This window comes from Panthera pardus, unplaced genomic scaffold (genome assembly GCF_024362965.1).
Source record: "Panthera pardus isolate Hobbes unplaced genomic scaffold, ASM2436296v1 HiC_scaffold_12, whole genome shotgun sequence".
Classification (NCBI taxonomy): Eukaryota; Metazoa; Chordata; class Mammalia; order Carnivora; family Felidae; genus Panthera; species Panthera pardus.
The window spans coordinates 39,333,300-39,351,948 of record NW_026526677.1 but is presented as its reverse complement, the minus strand read 5'-3'; the positions used below and the strand labels follow the sequence as shown (position 1 = coordinate 39,351,948).

Genomic DNA, 18,649 nt, shown 5'->3' with positions numbered 1-18,649 from the left:
TTATAGACTCTTCTTTATTGCCTCTCATGTAACTAATTGAGAACACGCATCTTTATCTTCATAGACAGAAGTTCATGTCATACAACTCTTAATAACTCTTTTAACACTCCATGTAGATGGAAGTAAAATACGTTTATTTGGTATAATATTTTATATTCCTGTGTGAGACATAATAAACTGATGATTTATCTTTCCTTAAAGAAGCATCATGGTGTAACAGAACAAGTATGGGCATTAGAAAAGTTAGACAAATATGGATGCACATTTGGTTCTGCCACTCACTAGTTTGTTACTTTATTTAAATTACCTAAGTAATCTATACCTCAGACTAATCAACTGCTTTAAGAAAGATGGTAATAATTTCTATCTTAAAAACTAATTAAACAGATTAATGAGTTAATCTATGTAGAAGCACCTAAAAAGTAGCCAGAAGGGTTATTAAAATATATAAATATTTTTCTTAAATAATTTGTAAATGTATGTTAATACTAAGATAACAGTATTTGTTTTTTCCAGGAGACTCAGAATATTAATAAAATGTGGGCCTTTACTTAAAAAAGTATGAATTCGGGGCGCCTGGGTGGCTCAGTCGGTTAAGCGTCCGACTTCAGCTCAGGTCATGATCTCGCGGTCCGCGAGTTCGAGCCCCGCGTCGGGCTCTGGGCTGATGGCTCAGAGCCTGGAGCTTGCTTCTGATTCTGTGTCTCCCTCTCTCTCTGCCCCCCCGTTCATGCTGTGTCTCTCTGTCTCAAAAATAAATAAACGTTAAAAAAAAAAAAAGTATGAATTCACATAGGCGATATTGATATATTATTTAAAAAATTATATAGGTTTTGAAATATTAATCATACCTATACAAAATTAAAATTTTGGGGGCGCCTGTGGGGCTTAGTCAGTTAAGCATCCAACTTCAGCTCAGATCATGACCTCACGGCTCGTGAGTTCGAGCCCCACATTGGGCTCTCTGCTGTCAGTGCAGAGCCTGCCTTGGATCCTCTGTCTCCCTCTTTGTCTGCCACTCCCCCACTCGTTCTCTGTCTGTCAAAACAAAAATTCACTGAAAACTGTATAGTTAGGAACTGTGTGAAACAGATTATAGTTATGTTAACTTTGACTCTTAAACCTGATTTTTTGAACCATTGACACATAAAATATTTTACGGCTTTTTAAAAATTGTCTCAGTTTATTTTGATCCAATAATTATTTTACATCCAAATGAGTTTAACAGTGTGCTCTGATGTTTTGAGGAATTCTTTTTGTTAAAGTTGGTTTTACAATTTTAAAAGGTAAATATCTAGATTACAGATTTATGATTTGGGGCAATCATTATATTCATTTAACTGATAAAAACAAAATTTCATTCTTCTCATTCATTTCTCTCAGATTTTCTAATTGTCCGTTTTAGTAACTAAAATGATTTGGTCAATTGAAATTATAGGCTAAGGGCTTTAACTCTTAGATTTACCCTGTGTTTTGATGTTAGTGATCCGTGAGAGTTAAAAAAAAGAAAAAAAAAGACCTCTAGATTAATGACATTTGATCTATCTGTAAAGGAATTCTTAGATAGAAAATGCCATATTACCAATATTATTAAATAATATTATTTCAAATCTACTTTCAGTGTCCTTTGCATGAATCAAAGTAGAGCAAATGTAAAACTGTAGTGAAGACCTCAAAAGCTGTTTTCAGTTGTGCATATTTTTTAACATTAGGTAGACAGATGAGTTTATTGAGTTTTTTAAAATGTTCTCTATTTTTGGGGTTATTGGTCAGGGTTCTTAGTTTCAGACAACAAAGTCCAAATCACTCGTTAAAGCAGAAGGGGATTTACTAAAGAGTTAAATAACATCGTTCTCAGACACATTGGAAGAGGTAAAGGAATAGACTGTGTTTTGAACTTCTAGAAAATACTCTTTTTTTATGTTTATTTATTTTGAGAGACAGAGAGAGAGAGCGTGTGCACATGCACAAGCAGGGCAAGAGAGGGAGATCTTGCAAATCCTAGGTAGGCTCCAGAGCAGGGCTCGTTACAGGGGCTTGAACTCCTGAACCACTGTAAGATCATGACCTGAGCCAAAACCAAGAGCCAGATGCTTAACCGACTGAGCCACCCAGGTGCCTCAGTAGAAAATACTCTGAAACCACATCTGAGAATTAGCCTGCTACAAAGCTGCCCTCGCCACTTCAGGCCCTGTAAGCCCTAGTGCCCCTGGCCCACTCAGTAAGTGGTAGCCACCACTGTCAATCCCAGGTGAATAAAACTCTTCACTATCATCCTTGTTCCTGTGCCCCCGGCCCAACTCATGCTGTCCAGTTCCTCCTTACAGATCTTCAGTCAACATATCTGTTTGGCTACACATAGGTCATGTTGTACCCTAGCAATTAAAAAGCCTTAGAAAGTAGTTTTAGCTGCAGTAGTGTTAATGCTACAGAAAGAGTTTCACAATGCATATATAGAATTATTTTCTATTCCTATTATTTGCCATAGAGTACAAGAAACTTTATGTTGGAAGAACTTGTATGTATCTGTTAATTATCTTTGTTTTATTCTGTATATTTAAAAGAGTAAAATAGAAATAAAACATGAAAAAAAGCTGGTAAAGTCTGTTTAACACAAAGATTGTAATCAAAACTTTTGTATTAAGGAATATATCAAATAAGTATTTGCTGCATTTGTTCCTGTACAGTGTTCCATAAGAAAAATGAATAAAAAATAAACTGTTCTCTTATATCTGTAAAGAACCTTTTAGATTTATATTTTTATTTCCAACTTGCCTGAATGATTTTAATGTAAAAGTCTGGAAATGAGAAAGTGGCAGAAGATTGGAGTGGACTTGTATATGTCTGATCACTGCTGAAAACATAGTTTGTAATTCACCTTGAGAGGAATGTATAGTTTCAAATGATATGTATTAGATGCATGCCAGGTACCAAACATATAAATTCTAGTACTTACTCAGTGTTAACCCTGCTGAGATTATTCTGTCAAATAATTAGTCAATATAAACTGTCTAGGTGATAATGTCTAAGTCCTTGAACACTCGCATGTCAGGCAATGTGCTAATCACTTTAAAAACATTATTTCATTTGGTCTTCTTAATAACCATTTGAGGTGGGTACTAATATTCCTACTTTATGGATGGAGAAAAATAAATCACTATGTTTTGCTTTTGAAATGTCTTGACCCCAGAAGACCACCTTGGTGGGATTGTACAAACTATTAAAGAACATAAAGAAACTTAGGAATGAGATATTCCAGATGTGGAAGCATTCCAGGTAGCATGTTGCATTTGAAACAGATCTGTAAAATCTGAACCGTGTTGCATATAAAACAGATATGAAAAATGTGATTCTCGGCCTGTAGTCTAGCAGTTCTTGGAAGGGAGAGAGAAGGAGAGTGTGATCAAAATGCACTCTTCCTCAGAGATAGGGCTGACAGATTTATATGATAAAATAAGTCACATATCCCATCGTCCTCTTTGCTGCAGAGAAAAAGTAGATCTTCGGAAATTTTTTCTTCACTCTTTCAGAATAAATGTATCGTTATTTGGTCAAGCATCTACATTTCTTGGGAACTTTCCTGCCTTCCCAGCATGCTTATCCTAACACGAGCCTGGCACGAGTAAGGTTTTGTGGCCTGTGGTGCCTTTATTACGTTTTCATTATTTGTAGAGTCCCAACTATCCATCCATATCTACTCCAACTATCTTCTGTTCTTTGAGGTGGTGCCAGCTCCTTATACTCTTTTGCTACCAACCATCTGGAGCTATTATGCAAGCTTAGTCTCTAAGGCTACTTTTGAATAGATAGATTATTCGCCTGGTTACTTGGGAATAATCCATAACAAAGGTATTAAAAAGGATGCGTGCCTAATTGGAACTTTGTTTCTCCTTTATATTATAAGAAGAGTTAGTGAAAATACTAAAGAAAAGCGATGCCTGGCAAAAAAGATGGAAAGAGTTACTTTGGGGAGGGAAGAGGTGTGGCTTTTTTAGATAGAATGAAGAAAAATTTATCTGGTTTTATACTGCTAAGTACAAACCTTCAAACGTAATACATACTTCTTTTCTTGGGCTTAAAACTTGAATGCATAGCTAGAAAGTAAGATGGATGATCTCTCCGAGTAGTTAAGCCCATTTTAAATAAATGCATAACCATGTATTTCTAATGAGATTCCAAAATTGTAGCCTAATTAAAATATTAGAGGAAATTGGATTTTTCAAACTAACAAGATGCTAAGAACACCCCCTTTGCATTTAATTTCAAAAGCATGTGTGCTGTAGACTGATAGTGTTTTTAGATGGCTTTCTCAAGTTTCTTAGAACCCTTAATAGAAAACATCTTTTCTTTGTGGTCTTCACCACCAACACACACAGGCACATACACATACCACAGAAGAAATTTGATAGCAGTTTTAATGTAGTGTTTTGCATTAAGAAACCGGTTTCTGTGTTTTGGGGGGAATTTAACATGATACGATATTCATATGTCAATGTCTTGGGTCTTGGTTACAGGATAATTTTCCACTGAATGCTAGTAGCACATACATAGCAATTTTCTGAGCATTTTTTATGTATCATGATATTATTGACAGTTTAGGTTACATTGCCTTTGCTTTTATGATGGGATATAAACTTTAGTTAGCAACTGACTTTCTATCATAGCAGCCTGCCTAACCTTGTAGTAAATAAACAATAAGGCCCATAATTTTATGGAAAGTGTGTAAGTGTTCAAAAGCAAATGGTTTAAGGCCATACAATTTAGAACTAATATGGTTTATGTTGTGAGTTCTAGTTTATTTTTAATGTCATTTTTGTAATTGTGTAATATTCTCTCCCTCGTATCCCAGCAGCATTTATACTGGCATCTGTCTTTATAAGCTCCTTAAAGTTACAGCCAAGCATCCTTTTTCATAACCCTAGTTATACATTAAATGACTTTTCATCCTGCCTTTTGTACACAAATGAGTTGTTTACTTTAAAAATGAAAAATTTAGGATGATTTTTTCAGGTTACGTACTCACATAAATCTTTGACATGTAAAGATTGATATGTTGCTATTGATATTTGATACAGTTGATATGTTTCCTTCACATACTTATAATCATTCTTTTAAGGTCCATTTGCTACTTCCCTGAGCCAACTGTGATTCTACTTCTGTGGCTTTTTTTTTTCTTTTGATTATGGGTCACATTTTGCTGTTTCTTCTTATATTTCATAATTTTATATTTTGTGGTAGCCACTATAGGAAAGGACAATACAGACTAAGATAGGTAATATTTTCTTCTAGAAGGTCTTCCACTTATCTCTGTCTGGCAGCTAGGATTGTTGGGTGGGGCTGATCCTTTCATCTAATCTGGAATTGAGCTTGGTTAGGGCTGGGTATCACTGCAGTTAATTTCCAAAGTCTTGGGCACAGGATCAGGCCCCCTTCCTCTCACGAACTTCCTGGGAAGGCCATCGAAATACAGCTGAGTTTAGGGAGGAAGACAAAGTCAGGATATTTATAAGGTTTGAGAAATCTGATTTGCAGTGGATCTCTCAATGCAGAGCAAGGGGTTTACCAGGGAGAGGAAAGGTCCTGACATGGATTTGGCATGGCTCATGGCCTTGCTAAGAATTGGTAGACCCAGTGAGAGGTGAGTTTCAAAGTGAATCTTGAAGAATAAAGTCTAGTTGAGCCTCCTCTTCCTAAGAAGAGGGTATTTGCTCTCAGGATTAGTTGAAAGGTCTGTTGTTCATATAAACAGGTTTTCTTGAGGTGCCTGAAACAACCTCGTCTTCCTGGGCAAGAGTTTCTGGAATAGCAGAGAGTTGAATGGTAATATCATGTTAATGGTGACAGTGAATTGTGTGGTTGCATATGATTTTGGCTTTGTGATCCAGGCATTGCAAGAAAACCTCTGCCAGCTTTGCAGCACCACCACCAGCTTCATCCACCTTCTTGGTTTGCTAGCTCTGCCTTTCAGGCTTCCAGTTTCTAGTGCACCATGCTAGCTCAGACCCGCCCATTAAAATTGCTTGGGTTCCCCTTGTCCCAGCTAAGTTGCTGTGCCTCTGGTGTTTTTGCTCCTTTTCCCACCCAGGGCCTAGCATTGGGTAAATGCCATTAGGTATGAAAGCCACTGCTTCTCTCTCCTCAGCTAGGAGGGAGAGCTGGCTCATTCCTCTCTGAAAATAGTTTATCTAGACTTCTTTGCATCCACGGCTCTTCGATGGTTAATGAAAAATATGATGATTTAGCTTTGCCAATGCATTTTTTTTGTTATTGTTATGTCATAGTGAGGATCTTTTGCAAACCTCTAAATCCTAAGTAGAAACAAAAGTATGTGTTGTTTTTAAAAGCCGTCTGGAAAATCTGGGCCTACATATTGAAGAGTTTTGAAAGTTAAGAAAAGAAAATGAACATAAACAAATTCATAAACTAAAAATAAATCGTGTGTTGCTTCCCAATTCTCATTTTGGTTTTTTCCCTTTTTTTTTTTTAAATGAAGTACTTGATAAATGGTAGAAAGATATATTTAAGAGGCACTGATATTTAGCTTTCAATGGAGTCAAAACAAGTCTTTGGGTTAAAGGGTTTTTTTTGTTGTAGTTTTTTTAGGATACAAATTGTATTTATTTATTTACTTACTTTTTTTTTTCAATATATGAAATTTATTGTCAAATTGGTTTCCATACAACACCCAGTGCTCATCCCAAAAGGTGCCCTCCTCAATACCCATCACCCACCCTCCCCTCCCTCCCACCCCCCATCAACCCTCAGTTTGTTCTCAGTTTTTAACAGTCTCTTATGCTTTGGTTCTCTCCCACTCTAACCTCTTTTTTTTTTTTTCTTCCCCTCCCCCATGGGTTTCTGTTAAGTTTCTCCGGATCCACATAAGAGTGAAAACATGGTATCTGTCTTTCTCTGTATGGCTTATTTCACTTAGCGTCACACTCTCCAGTTCCATCCACGTTGCTACAAAGGGCCATATTTCGTTCTTTCTCATTGCCATGTAGTACTCCATTGTGTATATAAACCACAATTTCTTTATCCATTCATCAGTTGATGGACATTTAGGCTCTTTCCATAATTTGGCTATTGTTGAGAGTGCTGCTCTAAACATTGGGGTACAAGTGCCCCTATGCATCAGTACTCCTGAATCCCGTGGGTAAATTCCTAGCAGTGCTATTGCTGGGTCATAGGGTAGGTCTATTTTTAATTTTCTGAGGAACCTCCACACTGCTTTCCAGAGCGGCTGCACCAATTTGCATTCCCACCAACAGTGCGAGAGGGTTCCCGTTTCTCCGCATCCTCTCCAGCATCTAGTCTCCTGATTTGTTCATTTTGGCCACTCTGACTGGCATGAGGTGATATCTGAGTGTGGTTTTGATTTGTATTTCCCTGATAAGGAGCGACGTTGAGCATCTTTTCATGTGCCTGTTGGCCATCCGGATGTCTTCTTTAGAGAAGTGTCTATTCGTGTTTTCTGCCCATTTCTTCACTGGGTTATTTGTTTCTCGGGTGTGGAGTTTGGTGAGCTCTTTATAGATTTTGGATACTAGCCCTTTGTCCGATATGTCATTTGCAAATATCTTTTCCCATTCCGTTGGTTGCCTTTTAGTTTTGTTGGTTGTTTCCTTTGCTGTGCAGAAGCTTTTTATCTTCATAAGGTCCCAGTAATTCATTTTTGCTTTTAATTCCTTTGCCTTTGAGGATGTGTCGAGTAAGAGATTGCTGCGGCTGAGGTCAGAGAGGTCTTTTCCTGCTTTCTTCTCTGGGTTAAAGGTTTTTAAGGCTAATGCAAGTGTTATTTTTAAAAACTTTTTTTAATTTAATTTAATTTTATTTTGATAAAGAGTGAGTGAGCAAACAGGGGAGAGAGACTGAGGGAGAAAGAGAATCTTAAGCAGGCTCCATGCTCAATGTGGAACCCAATGTGGGGCTCAAGCCCACAACTCTGGGTTCATGACCTGAGTCAAAACCAAGAGTCAGACACTTAACCAACTAAGCCACCCAGGCACCCCTATCAATGCAAGTGTTATTAAATAAAACTTTAAAATGTTTAAAATTCAAACTTTAGTGATTCCTTACTGAATAGTACTCTTTTGTTATTTTACTTTTTAATTAAGCTTTAAATTTTTCTAATAGCTTACAGAAAAACTTTAGATGAACCTATTTCTTTGTAATCGTGTATTTAAATCTTCTTTCAAGGCTCTTGAAAAATCTCTGACAGTAGAAACCTGCTAATTCCAAACTCATTCTTGGGTTTTAAATCAGTTCTTAGTACTTTTAGGTGTAAATTGACCTAATTTTGACCTTGCAAAGCTAATCAGCTAGAGAAACTAATTATTAAAACACATCTGTGCTGCTTAGAAATAGTAAGATTTGTTTTGAACTTGCATCATAGATTCTAGTGGGACATCTGGTATATATTTTAATAGGCTTCATTAAGTAAATTTTATGTGCAGGGGGAGAACATTTGTAATTATGTGATTCCATCTCTACAGTCAGTTTTAGGTTTCTCCTGATATAAATGACCATATGATCTAAGGCATGGTCCTGAACTTGGTACTCTTCTCTGAAACCTGAACCTTTGTAGTTAGTTTTAGATGGTGGTGAGGATACTTAAATCTCTTCACGTAGTCCCAGAAACTATTTTTGAGTAGTATTATGTGCTAAGAGCTACAAGGCATTGGGAATATAATAATAAGCCAAAACAGTTTACGAAGCATAAATGAGGGAAACATATTTAAATTCACCTTATGTTACGTGTAATAAGGGCATTCTAGTTATATAAGAAATGTCCATATTTTTCAGAGATATAAATTGAAGTACATATGTAAGGGAGAAATGACTTATCAGGCATTTGTTTCAAAAACAGCTCAGCAAAAAAGGAGATAGAGGAAGAATAGATGAAGTAAATGTGCCAAATACTGGTAGCTTGAATATAGAGGATAGGTACTCAGAGGTTCTACAATTGTATATATGCTTGAAAATTTTCATACATGGATGTTTTTAAAGAATCACACTAGGGGCACCTGGGTGGCTCAGTCGGTTAAGCATCCGACTTCGGCTCAGGTCATGATCTCACAGTTTGTGAGATCAGGCCCCGCATCGGGCTCTGTGCTGACAGCTCAGAGCCCGGAGCTTGCTTCCAATTCTGTGTCTCCCTCTCTCTCTGCCCCTCCCCCCCACGCACTCAGTCTCTCTCTGCCTCTCAAAAATAAAGAAAACTAATAAAAAAAAAATTAACAAGAAAGAAAGAAAGAATCACACTAATGACTGCATTCTAAGAAATGCATAAGAGTGATGAGGCAAAGGCACTGTGCTCAATTGTTTCCATACATCTCAGCTCCTTGCTACAGCTATCAAAGCTGAACAGGTGCTTATTCTATGGCTTAACCATTTCACTCTTAGGTCTTCACTCTTAGAGATGTGTTCATATGTTTACCAAAAGACATGTACACAAGTGTCCATTGCAGTATATATACTTCATTATAATACCAAACTGAAAACAAGCTAAACATTGTCAGTAGTAAAATGGATAAATAAATGTGGTATATTTGTGGAGTAGTATACATCAATGAAAAAAGATGATCTTGACTGTACATTACAACATGGATGAATTTTTCATGAAAGAAAAAGCCAGATACAGAAAAGTTTCAATATTTAAATTTGTAAAACAAGCTAAACTAATAATGTAGTGATAAAAATGTAGGGAGTACTTAATCATTGGAAAGAGGATGATAAAGGTCTGGGGTATCTTTTTTTTCCTTTAAAAAATTTTTTTAATGTTTAGTTATTTTTGAGAGAGAAAGAGAGACTGTGCACAAGTAGGGAAGGGTCAGAGAGAGACAGAGACACAGAATCCGAAGCAGGCTCCAGGCTCTGAGCTGCCAGCACAGAACCCAACATGGGGCTCAGACTCACAAACGGTGAGATCATGACCTGAACTGACGTCGGACACTTAACTAACTGAGCCACCCAGGCGCCCCCTGGGGTCTGTATCTTGGTCTGAGTAGTGGTTGAGTGTACTCACTTTGTATAAGCCTGCTGAGCTAAATCACAATGATTTGCTCACTTTTATACATGTGTGTTGTGTATTTTATACTTGTGTACTTCAGTAAAACTTTTTTTCAGAATAGAAAATAATTCTTACATTAGCTTTAAATGTCTGTATCTTTTGCATGTATGTAATATTTAAATTAAAAAGTTTATAAAAGAGAAACCAAAAGAAGGGCATGTAGTGTCAGAAGCATAATGAATGAAAGGGCTGGTGAAAGAAGCCCAGGCTGGAACATGGAGACCATGGTATTTAGGGAGGGTGGAGAGCTGTCTGGGTCATTAGCACCTTGTGCTATTGGGCCTTTTCCTTAGACTAGTGGGAAATAATCAAAGCTTTTTAGCAGAGAGTGATGTATCTGAAGGGCACTTGGGAAAGATCATGGCTGGAACATAGAGAACAAATGGAGATCAAGATGGATGTGAGACACCTGTGAGTAGGCTGTTATGGTAGCTCAGGCAAGAAATGGCAGTGCTTTACAAAAGGCAATTTTATTGGAGATGAAGAAAAGTAGACTTATTCAAGAGTGATCTGGAAGGTGAAATTGACAGGACTTGAGAATGGAATAGATAATGGAGGATGAGGAAAGGAGATGACAGTGGTAACTCCAAGGTTTCTTCCTTTTACATTTTGAAGAGTGATGGTACTCTCTTTTAAGACAAAGAAAACTGGAAGAACAGGGTTAGAGGTTGAGGATCGGAGCTCAATTATTATATGTTGAATTTGAAATATCTTTAAGATATCCAAGTAGTGATATCCAGTAGAGAATTGGGATACTCATTTATGGCTTGTCTTGTCAGGTCTGACCTATGGCACACTTGGTCCAGATATGATGGATGAGAATAGAACCAAAGGATGTTTTGTGGGAAGATGTTTTGAAAATATCCCTCAAATATAATGACACTGTTTAACAAAGCATTGAAAAGCAATTATAAAATTACATAAATTGCTCTTGAACTTAGGATGTATTTTTTAACTTGTGCAACTTCATGAAGTTAATGGGCTCTAAAATGTTTTTTAGTTTGTTTGTTTAGCAAATCCAGTGGAGTAGCAGCTTGTGTAAATATAACTTGATCCAAATAAACTATTAAGGTTAAAAAAAGAGAGAGAGAGAGAGCCCAAGAGAGAAATAATGGTCTAAATGGCGCAGATGATTCTACCTTCCATTTTATTTAGTGAACATGTACCTCCAAATGAGGACAGTGTGGAAAACACATCTGCCATTTCTTCGGTTATTATCAGCTTCCAAGTCTTTCTCTAGTATGAGCATCTTGGTGGAGTGTATGTGATTCTTACCTCTAAAAGTATTTGTTTTAATACAACATGGCACTCTATTACGAGCCATCTACTTCCTCTGGAGCCCAGCCAAAGAAATTGTGATTTGTGCCATTGCCAGGAGAACTGGTTGTATTGAACTTACTGAGGGTTGATATATACGTGAGTCTCTAATATAAAACTTTATTAAGCATTTTCCAAAGTAATTTAAATTACCTGAGATTTTCCCATTATGTGACTAATTCTGTACGTAATGTAGGACTGTCCTATAAAAGGAAGCGTTGTATCATATTCTATCTAGTTCTAATATTGTTTAGATTTGATATAAGTCCAGGTATACCCTACGCATTGCCTATAAAATTTTGGATACTTTCACTTGATTCTGCTCCCCTGCCCTTATCTTTCATCTTTCCCAACCACAGAGTCTAGGCTTCTGAATTGGACCCCAGAGGATTTTAGCCTTTTTAAAATCTGGATTTCTTCAACTCATTTTCCGTGTTTAGTTGCTTTTCTATCTATTTCTGTACTCTCTCCTTGAAAACATAAGAAAAAAATTTTTTGTTCTTTTTGAGAGAGAGAGCGAGCACACATGAACAAGGGAGAGGCAGAGGAGAGAGAGGGAAAATATCATAAGCAGGCTCCACACCCAGCATGGAGCTATGTGCTGGGCTTGATCTCACGACCGTGAGACCATGATCTGAGCCGAAATCAAGAGTTGGACACTTAACCGACTGAGCCACCCAGGTGCAAGAAAACGTAATTTTTTAAAAAGACACGTTTCCCACTTCTTATTAACTTTGAGGTGTATGTTCATTGAGTAGAGGAAACACCTGCAGTATTAAAACATTATTTAAACCTACTCAAAGAGGATGCCAAAGTCCACAAATTAAAAAACTCTGAAGTTGAGTAAAATAACTTGTCCTTAGAGTGGATAGAAATTCCTCTGCCTTAAAATACCTAGGAATAAATCTAACCAAAGATGTAAAAGATCTGTATGCTGAAAACTATAGAAAGCTTATGCAGGTAATTGAAGAAGATATAAAGAAATGGAAAGACATTCCCTGCTCATGGATTGGAAGAATAAATATTGTCAAAATGTCAATACTACCCAAAGCTATCTACACATTCATTGCAATCCCAATCAAAATTGCACCAGCATTCTTCTCGAAACTAGAACAAGCAATCCTAAAATTCATATGGAACCACAAAAGGCCCCGAATAGCCAAAGTAATTTTGAAGAAGAAGACCAAAGCAGGAGGCATCACAATCCCAGACTTTAGCCTCTACTACAAAGCTGTCATCATCAAGTCAGCATGGTATTGGCATAAAAACAGACACATAGACCAATGGAATAGAATAGAAACCCCAGAACTAGACCCACAAACGTATGGCCAACTCATCTTTGACAAAGCAGGAAAGAACATCCAATGGAAAAAAGACAGTCTCTTTAACAAATGGTGCTGGGAGAACTGGACAGCAACATGCAGAAGGTTGAAACTAGACCACTTTCTCACACCATTCACAAAAATAAACTCAAAATGGATAAAGGACCTGAATGTGAGACAGGAAACCATCAAAACCTTAGAGGAGAAAGCAGGAAAAGACCTCTCTGACCTCAGCCGTAGCAATCTCTTACTCGGCACATCCCCAAAGGCAAGGGAATTAAAAGCAAAAGTGAATTACTGGGACCTTATGAAGATAAAAAGCTTCTGCACAGCAAAGGAAACAACCAACAAAACTAAAAGGCAACCAACGGAATGGGAAAAGATATTTGCAAATGACACATCGGACAAAGGGCTAGTATCCAAAATCTATAAAGAGCTCATCAAACTCCACACCCGAAAAACAAATAACCCAGTGAAGAAATGGGCAGAAAACATGAATAGACACTTCTCTAAAGAAGACATCCGGATGGCCAACAGGCACATGAAAAGATGTTCAACGTCGCTCCTTATCAGGGAAATACAAATCAAAACCACACTCAGATATCACCTCACGCCAGTCAGAGTGGCCAAAATGAACAAATCAGGAGACTATAGATGCTGGAGAGGATGTGGAGAAACAGGAACCCTCTTGCACTGTTGGTGGGAATGCAAATTGGTGCAGCCGCTCTGGAAAGCAGTGTGGAGGTTCCTCAGAAAATTAAAAATAGACCTACCCTATGACCCAGCAATAGCACTGCTAGGAATTTATCCAAGGGATACAGGAGTACTGATGCATAGGGGCACCTGTACCCCAATGTTTATAGCGGCACTCTCAACAATAGCCAAATTATGGAAAGAGCCTAAATGTCCATCAACTGATGAATGGATAAAGAAATTGTGGTTTATATACACAATGGAATACTACGTGGCAATGAGAAGAAATGAAATATGGCCTTTTGTAGCAACATGGATGGAACTGGAGAGTGTGATGCTAAGTGAAATAAGCCATACAGAGAAAGACAGATACCATATGGTTTCACTCTTATGTGGATCCTGAGAAACATAACAGAAACCCATGGGGGAGGGGAAGGAAAAAAAAAAAAAAAGAGGTTAGAGTGGGAGAGAGCCAAAGCATAAGAGACTGTTAAAAACTGAGAACAAACTGAGGGTTGATGGGGGGTGGGAGGGAGGGCAGGGTGGGAGGGAGGGCAGGGTGGGTGATGGGTATTGAGGAGGGCACCTTTTGGGATGAGCACTGGGTGTTGTATGGAAACCAATTTGACAGTAAATTTCATATATTAAAAAAAAAAAAAAAAAAAGAAATTCCTCTGCTTGATCCTCCTTTGAAAGCCATGGAATAAATAGTGCCTCTGAGTTGGCATTTTAAAAAATTCATTAACGGTGATTTTAAATCTGCCAGTTGAGTTATATTATAAAAGGATTAGCACATCATATTGTTCTAAAATATAATTTGAGTAGAGTGTTGAAATTCTTAAGCTGTATTACAATCATAATTTAATTCTAGATGGGAATAGGGTCATGCTTGAAATCATTAATGCCAAGAGGCAGAATAAATCTGAGAGAAATAATCACACTCAAGCAGGACTGAAATAGTTATCTCAAGCACAGCAATAAGCATAAAAATGGTTTATTTATCAAATAATCAATAATAGTGGACTCTTGATTAGACATGTCAGGGGAGTTCTCCTTGGACTTATCTTAGAGGCTGCCAATTAGCATTATTAGACTGTGATAGTAAATGAGTTTGACCAGGTATTTTCCTCTTTGATTCAGGCAGTTATCCCTGGAGTAATAACCTACAAGGAAGTAATCTTTCTCAGTTCAGATTTCCTTTGACTTGTGCTCTGGCAGAAGCCATCGTGAATATTGGCATTCAGAAATTCTAAAAATCCTAAAGCACCTAATGCTTTGGGATACTTAACTGACTGAGCCACCCAGGTGCCCCTATTTTTAACATCCATTTGGTAAGGGGGATTTCAGATTGTGAGAATTGATAGATGGAATTTACTTTTTCCATCAGGATTGAGTAAGCATGATTAATCTGGCTAGAAGTACCACCTCACTAAGACTGGTTTCTTTACAGGCAAAGGTAATGCAATGAAAACTCTAATCTGTCCATATACCAGAATGGCTAAGGTATTGGAGAAATGAGGCCTTTCTTCAGAATGCTTCATTTATGCATATCAGCTGCTTCTCAAATCAAAATCTCTTCTTTTCTACCTGCAGTTTTACAAAGAGTCACATTTTAAATTTCTAGATCGCAAAGACAGTGACATAACTATTACAGAATACCCTTTGCTTTATTTAATAAGTGATATGTCCTGGCTGTCCCCAAAGGCTGTACCATCATGTTCCGTCTGATTTCTTTTTCTCTTTTCCTCCTCATCCTTTCATTCATCATCCAACCCCATGGATATAGGATGGGCCAGAGTGAGTCCTGGGGCCCCAGAGATGTATGTCATTGTCTCACCCAGCAGTGTGCAGAGGTAGCACTCAAAACAAACAAACAAACAAACAAACAAACAAAACCCACTGAAATTACACATATAAAGGCAGAACTTAAGACAACTGGTATAATTACCTTCTTTGAAAAACTGTAGCCTCAAAGGACACACATAAATGAATGCTACCAGGTTTTTAGATCTCACTTCAGATGCTGGATACTTTTTTTAGTAAGGCTCACATGACGAAGTGGAAACCGTCTTTTTACCTCAACGTTTCAAAAGAGAAAATATCTCGTTCGTTTCTGGAAAGTAAAGTATATCACATCTTCTGCCTACCCCTTTACACTTTCTGTCAGAATTTCTTTCAGTGTTCCGTCCCTTCATTTGTAAAACAAAAGGCTTGTAAAGACAAGTAGCATTTGGTAGAACTTGATCACCTAGCCACAAAAGTGAATTAATATTTTTTAGTTTTAAAACTCTTCAGCTGTCACAAAACTAGTATCCTTTTTCTTCTGCATTGATTTTTAAATTCAATATATTTTCTATTTTGTTCTTAAAATGTATAACATTTACTTACCTCTGGTAGTATTTTCTACCATTTGAGGAATTAGGAATGGGCCATAGAGCCTTTGGGCGATGGTTTCTAGGGAAAGCATGCTGCCTTTTAATGGAATATAAGGACATTTCAAAGGAATATAAGGAAATAATAAGCACTGATATAAAATAGTGAGAAACTGATGATATATCAGGAAACAGGTAACAGAAATCTAGAGAAGCAATGGGCTGCAGGAGTTTTTAAGTGGCAAGCACACACACACAAAATACTTCCCAAGACAGCTTTTCATTTAAGCAGACCTGTGTGTTAGGCACTGTGAATATAACACAGAATATAATCTCTGACCCCGAAGACCTTTGTTTAGTAGGAGAGGCCAACATATAAATAGATCATTGTAATACAGGATTCTATGAGAGAATTTAATAATAGAGGCATGTAAAAGATGCCCTTGGCCTGGTGTACTACTACCTATTTTTCCTCAATAATCCTACTCATATTTAAGATTATACTTTAGGTGTGGCTTCTTTCAAGAAGCCTTCCTAATACTGTAACACTAGATTAGTAGAGAGTGAGTAATTGTTGGGACAGACATCAAGGGTTGTTTCTCAAAAGTAGTTGACATCTAATACCACTTTAGAATTTTAAAAAATAGTAAGTTATAAGAGGTAAAGCATCATGATTTTCTTTTCCCAAAGGTTGATAGGAGTTGAGCATATTATGTCGTTTCATCATTTATTTTTTGGTTCACTCAATTAGTGAATCGTTATTAATTTCCTATAGTCCCTGCACATCCCACACTCTTTCATGCCTTTGTAACTGCACAGTTGTCTTCACTGTTGAGGTAGAATGTCCAGGCATTGTGCTTGGGCAGTGAGGACACGGAAATGAGCACAGACATAGTGAGACTGCCCTTAAGGGCCTATTAGGGTCTGTAATTAAACAAAAAGCATTATCAGCATGGGAAGTGTTATTACAGGTAGTGCAGAAACATCTATTCTGTGGGATTGGGGAAGACTGCCCAGAGGAAGTAACATTTAAATGGAGACATAGTAAGTGAGAAGAAGCTAGTTTAGGGAATGGGGGAGAGTGTTACAGGCCAGGAGCCTTAGGTAGGAAGAAATAATGCAATAATGAATCTGCCTCCTGTAATGGTGGACTACACAAAATGGAGTGACCCTTTTGCTAGAACAACTACAGAATAAAGAAAATACATAAAACACTGTCTGTTTGAAGGCATCACAAAGATAAGTTAGTAAAGCATTACCAAGCTGAGACTCAGAAAAGAAGAAAATCCAAAGAAATGAGACTGACATTTGGGACTGCTTTTGCCTCATAGGCATTTACTAATTCAGAAGAAGCAGTTAAAAGACTTATGTAGCCCTTTGATAGCCTCACATGGATCAGAATATAAAAATAGGGCCTTTACGATTTCTCAGTGTTTGCAACGTGATCCTGAAAGACTGCACCGAAGAATAGAGTAAAATTAGAGATAAATAAACCTTTGCATGGACTGCAGCCTAGCTTCAAATCATCTGGGTGGCCCAGGAAATTCTCAAACCCCATTATTAGATTTAAGATGATCTCAGTGTTTGCTAGCACTCCTAGATTCCTTGCACAAACTAATTCTTTTTAGAAGATTATCATAATAGGTCTTAAATTATTTCTACAGTGCTTCAGACATAATGTTCAGAGCATAATCAAAGGTAATCAGTCACCCAAGGCCACAAGACAACCAGCTGAAATAGTAAGCAATGAAAACAGAGCTCCAGGTGCTCCAGGTATCAGGTATGGACTTTAAAGATAACTATGTGGGGTGCCTGGCTAGCTCAGTCAGTAGAGCATTCAGCTCTTAATCTTAGGGTCATGAGTTCAAGCCCCATGTTGGGCATGGAACCTACTTAAAAAAACGAACAATAAAAATAACTGTGCATACTAAGTTGAAGGACAAAAGAAAGTGCAAATTTCAAGCAAAGAGTTAGAAACATTTAAAAAGCAGTATAGCAGATTTGAAAAAGTCAAACAGATATTCTGAAACTGAACTTAACATGAATTTAGCAGCAGATCTTAACACACTGGTGTAGAGAGGTTTATTGAACTGGATTTTAAGTCAGAAAGAAATATCCAAAAGGAAGCATGGAAAGATACAAGGATGAAGGTTTGGGAGGGGCAAGAGATACAGAGCATACAAGAAAAGGTCTAATATAAGTTTAAATGGGAGTACCAAAGGAAAGGAGGTGAGAATATTTCAAATAGTATTTCAAGAGATAATGGCTGAGGATTTTCTAAAACAGATGACAGACAATGAGCTGCAACTCAAGGAGCACAACATAACTTGAATAGGATTCTTTTTTTCCCAATTTTGTTTTTATTTAAGTATGATTAACATACAGTGTTACATTAGTTTCATGTGTACAGTATAGTGATTCGGCAGTTCTGTACATTACTCAGTGCTCATCAAGATCAGTGTACTCATAATCCCTTTTATTTCACCCAGCTTCCCCCCACCTTCACTTCCCCTCTGACAGCCACCAGTTCTCTGTATTTAGGAGTCAAGCTTTTTTGGTCTCTTTTTTTCTTTGTTTTGTTTTTTAACTTCAACATATTAATGAAATCCTATGGTATTTGTCTTTCTCTGACTTATTTCACTTAACATTATACCCTCTAGATCCATCCATATTGTTGCAAATGTCAAGATTTCATTCCTTTTTATGGCTGAGTAATGTTCCATTATATATGTAAACCACGTCTTCTTTATCCATTCATCTATGGATGGACACTTGAGCTGTTACCGTATCTTGCCTATTGTATATAATGCTGCAGTGAACATAGGGGTCCGTGTATATTTTCAAATTAGTGTTTTCATATTCTTTGGGTAAATACC

At 37.3% G+C, this 18,649-nt stretch overlaps 1 protein-coding gene across 1 annotated transcript in view; it reads left to right on the top strand.

The window, feature by feature from the left end:
* PRMT3 (protein arginine methyltransferase 3) overlaps positions 1-18,649 on the top strand; it is a 139,240-nt gene that overhangs the window by 90,910 nt on the left and 29,681 nt on the right. The gene's annotated exons all lie outside the window — the stretch shown is intronic.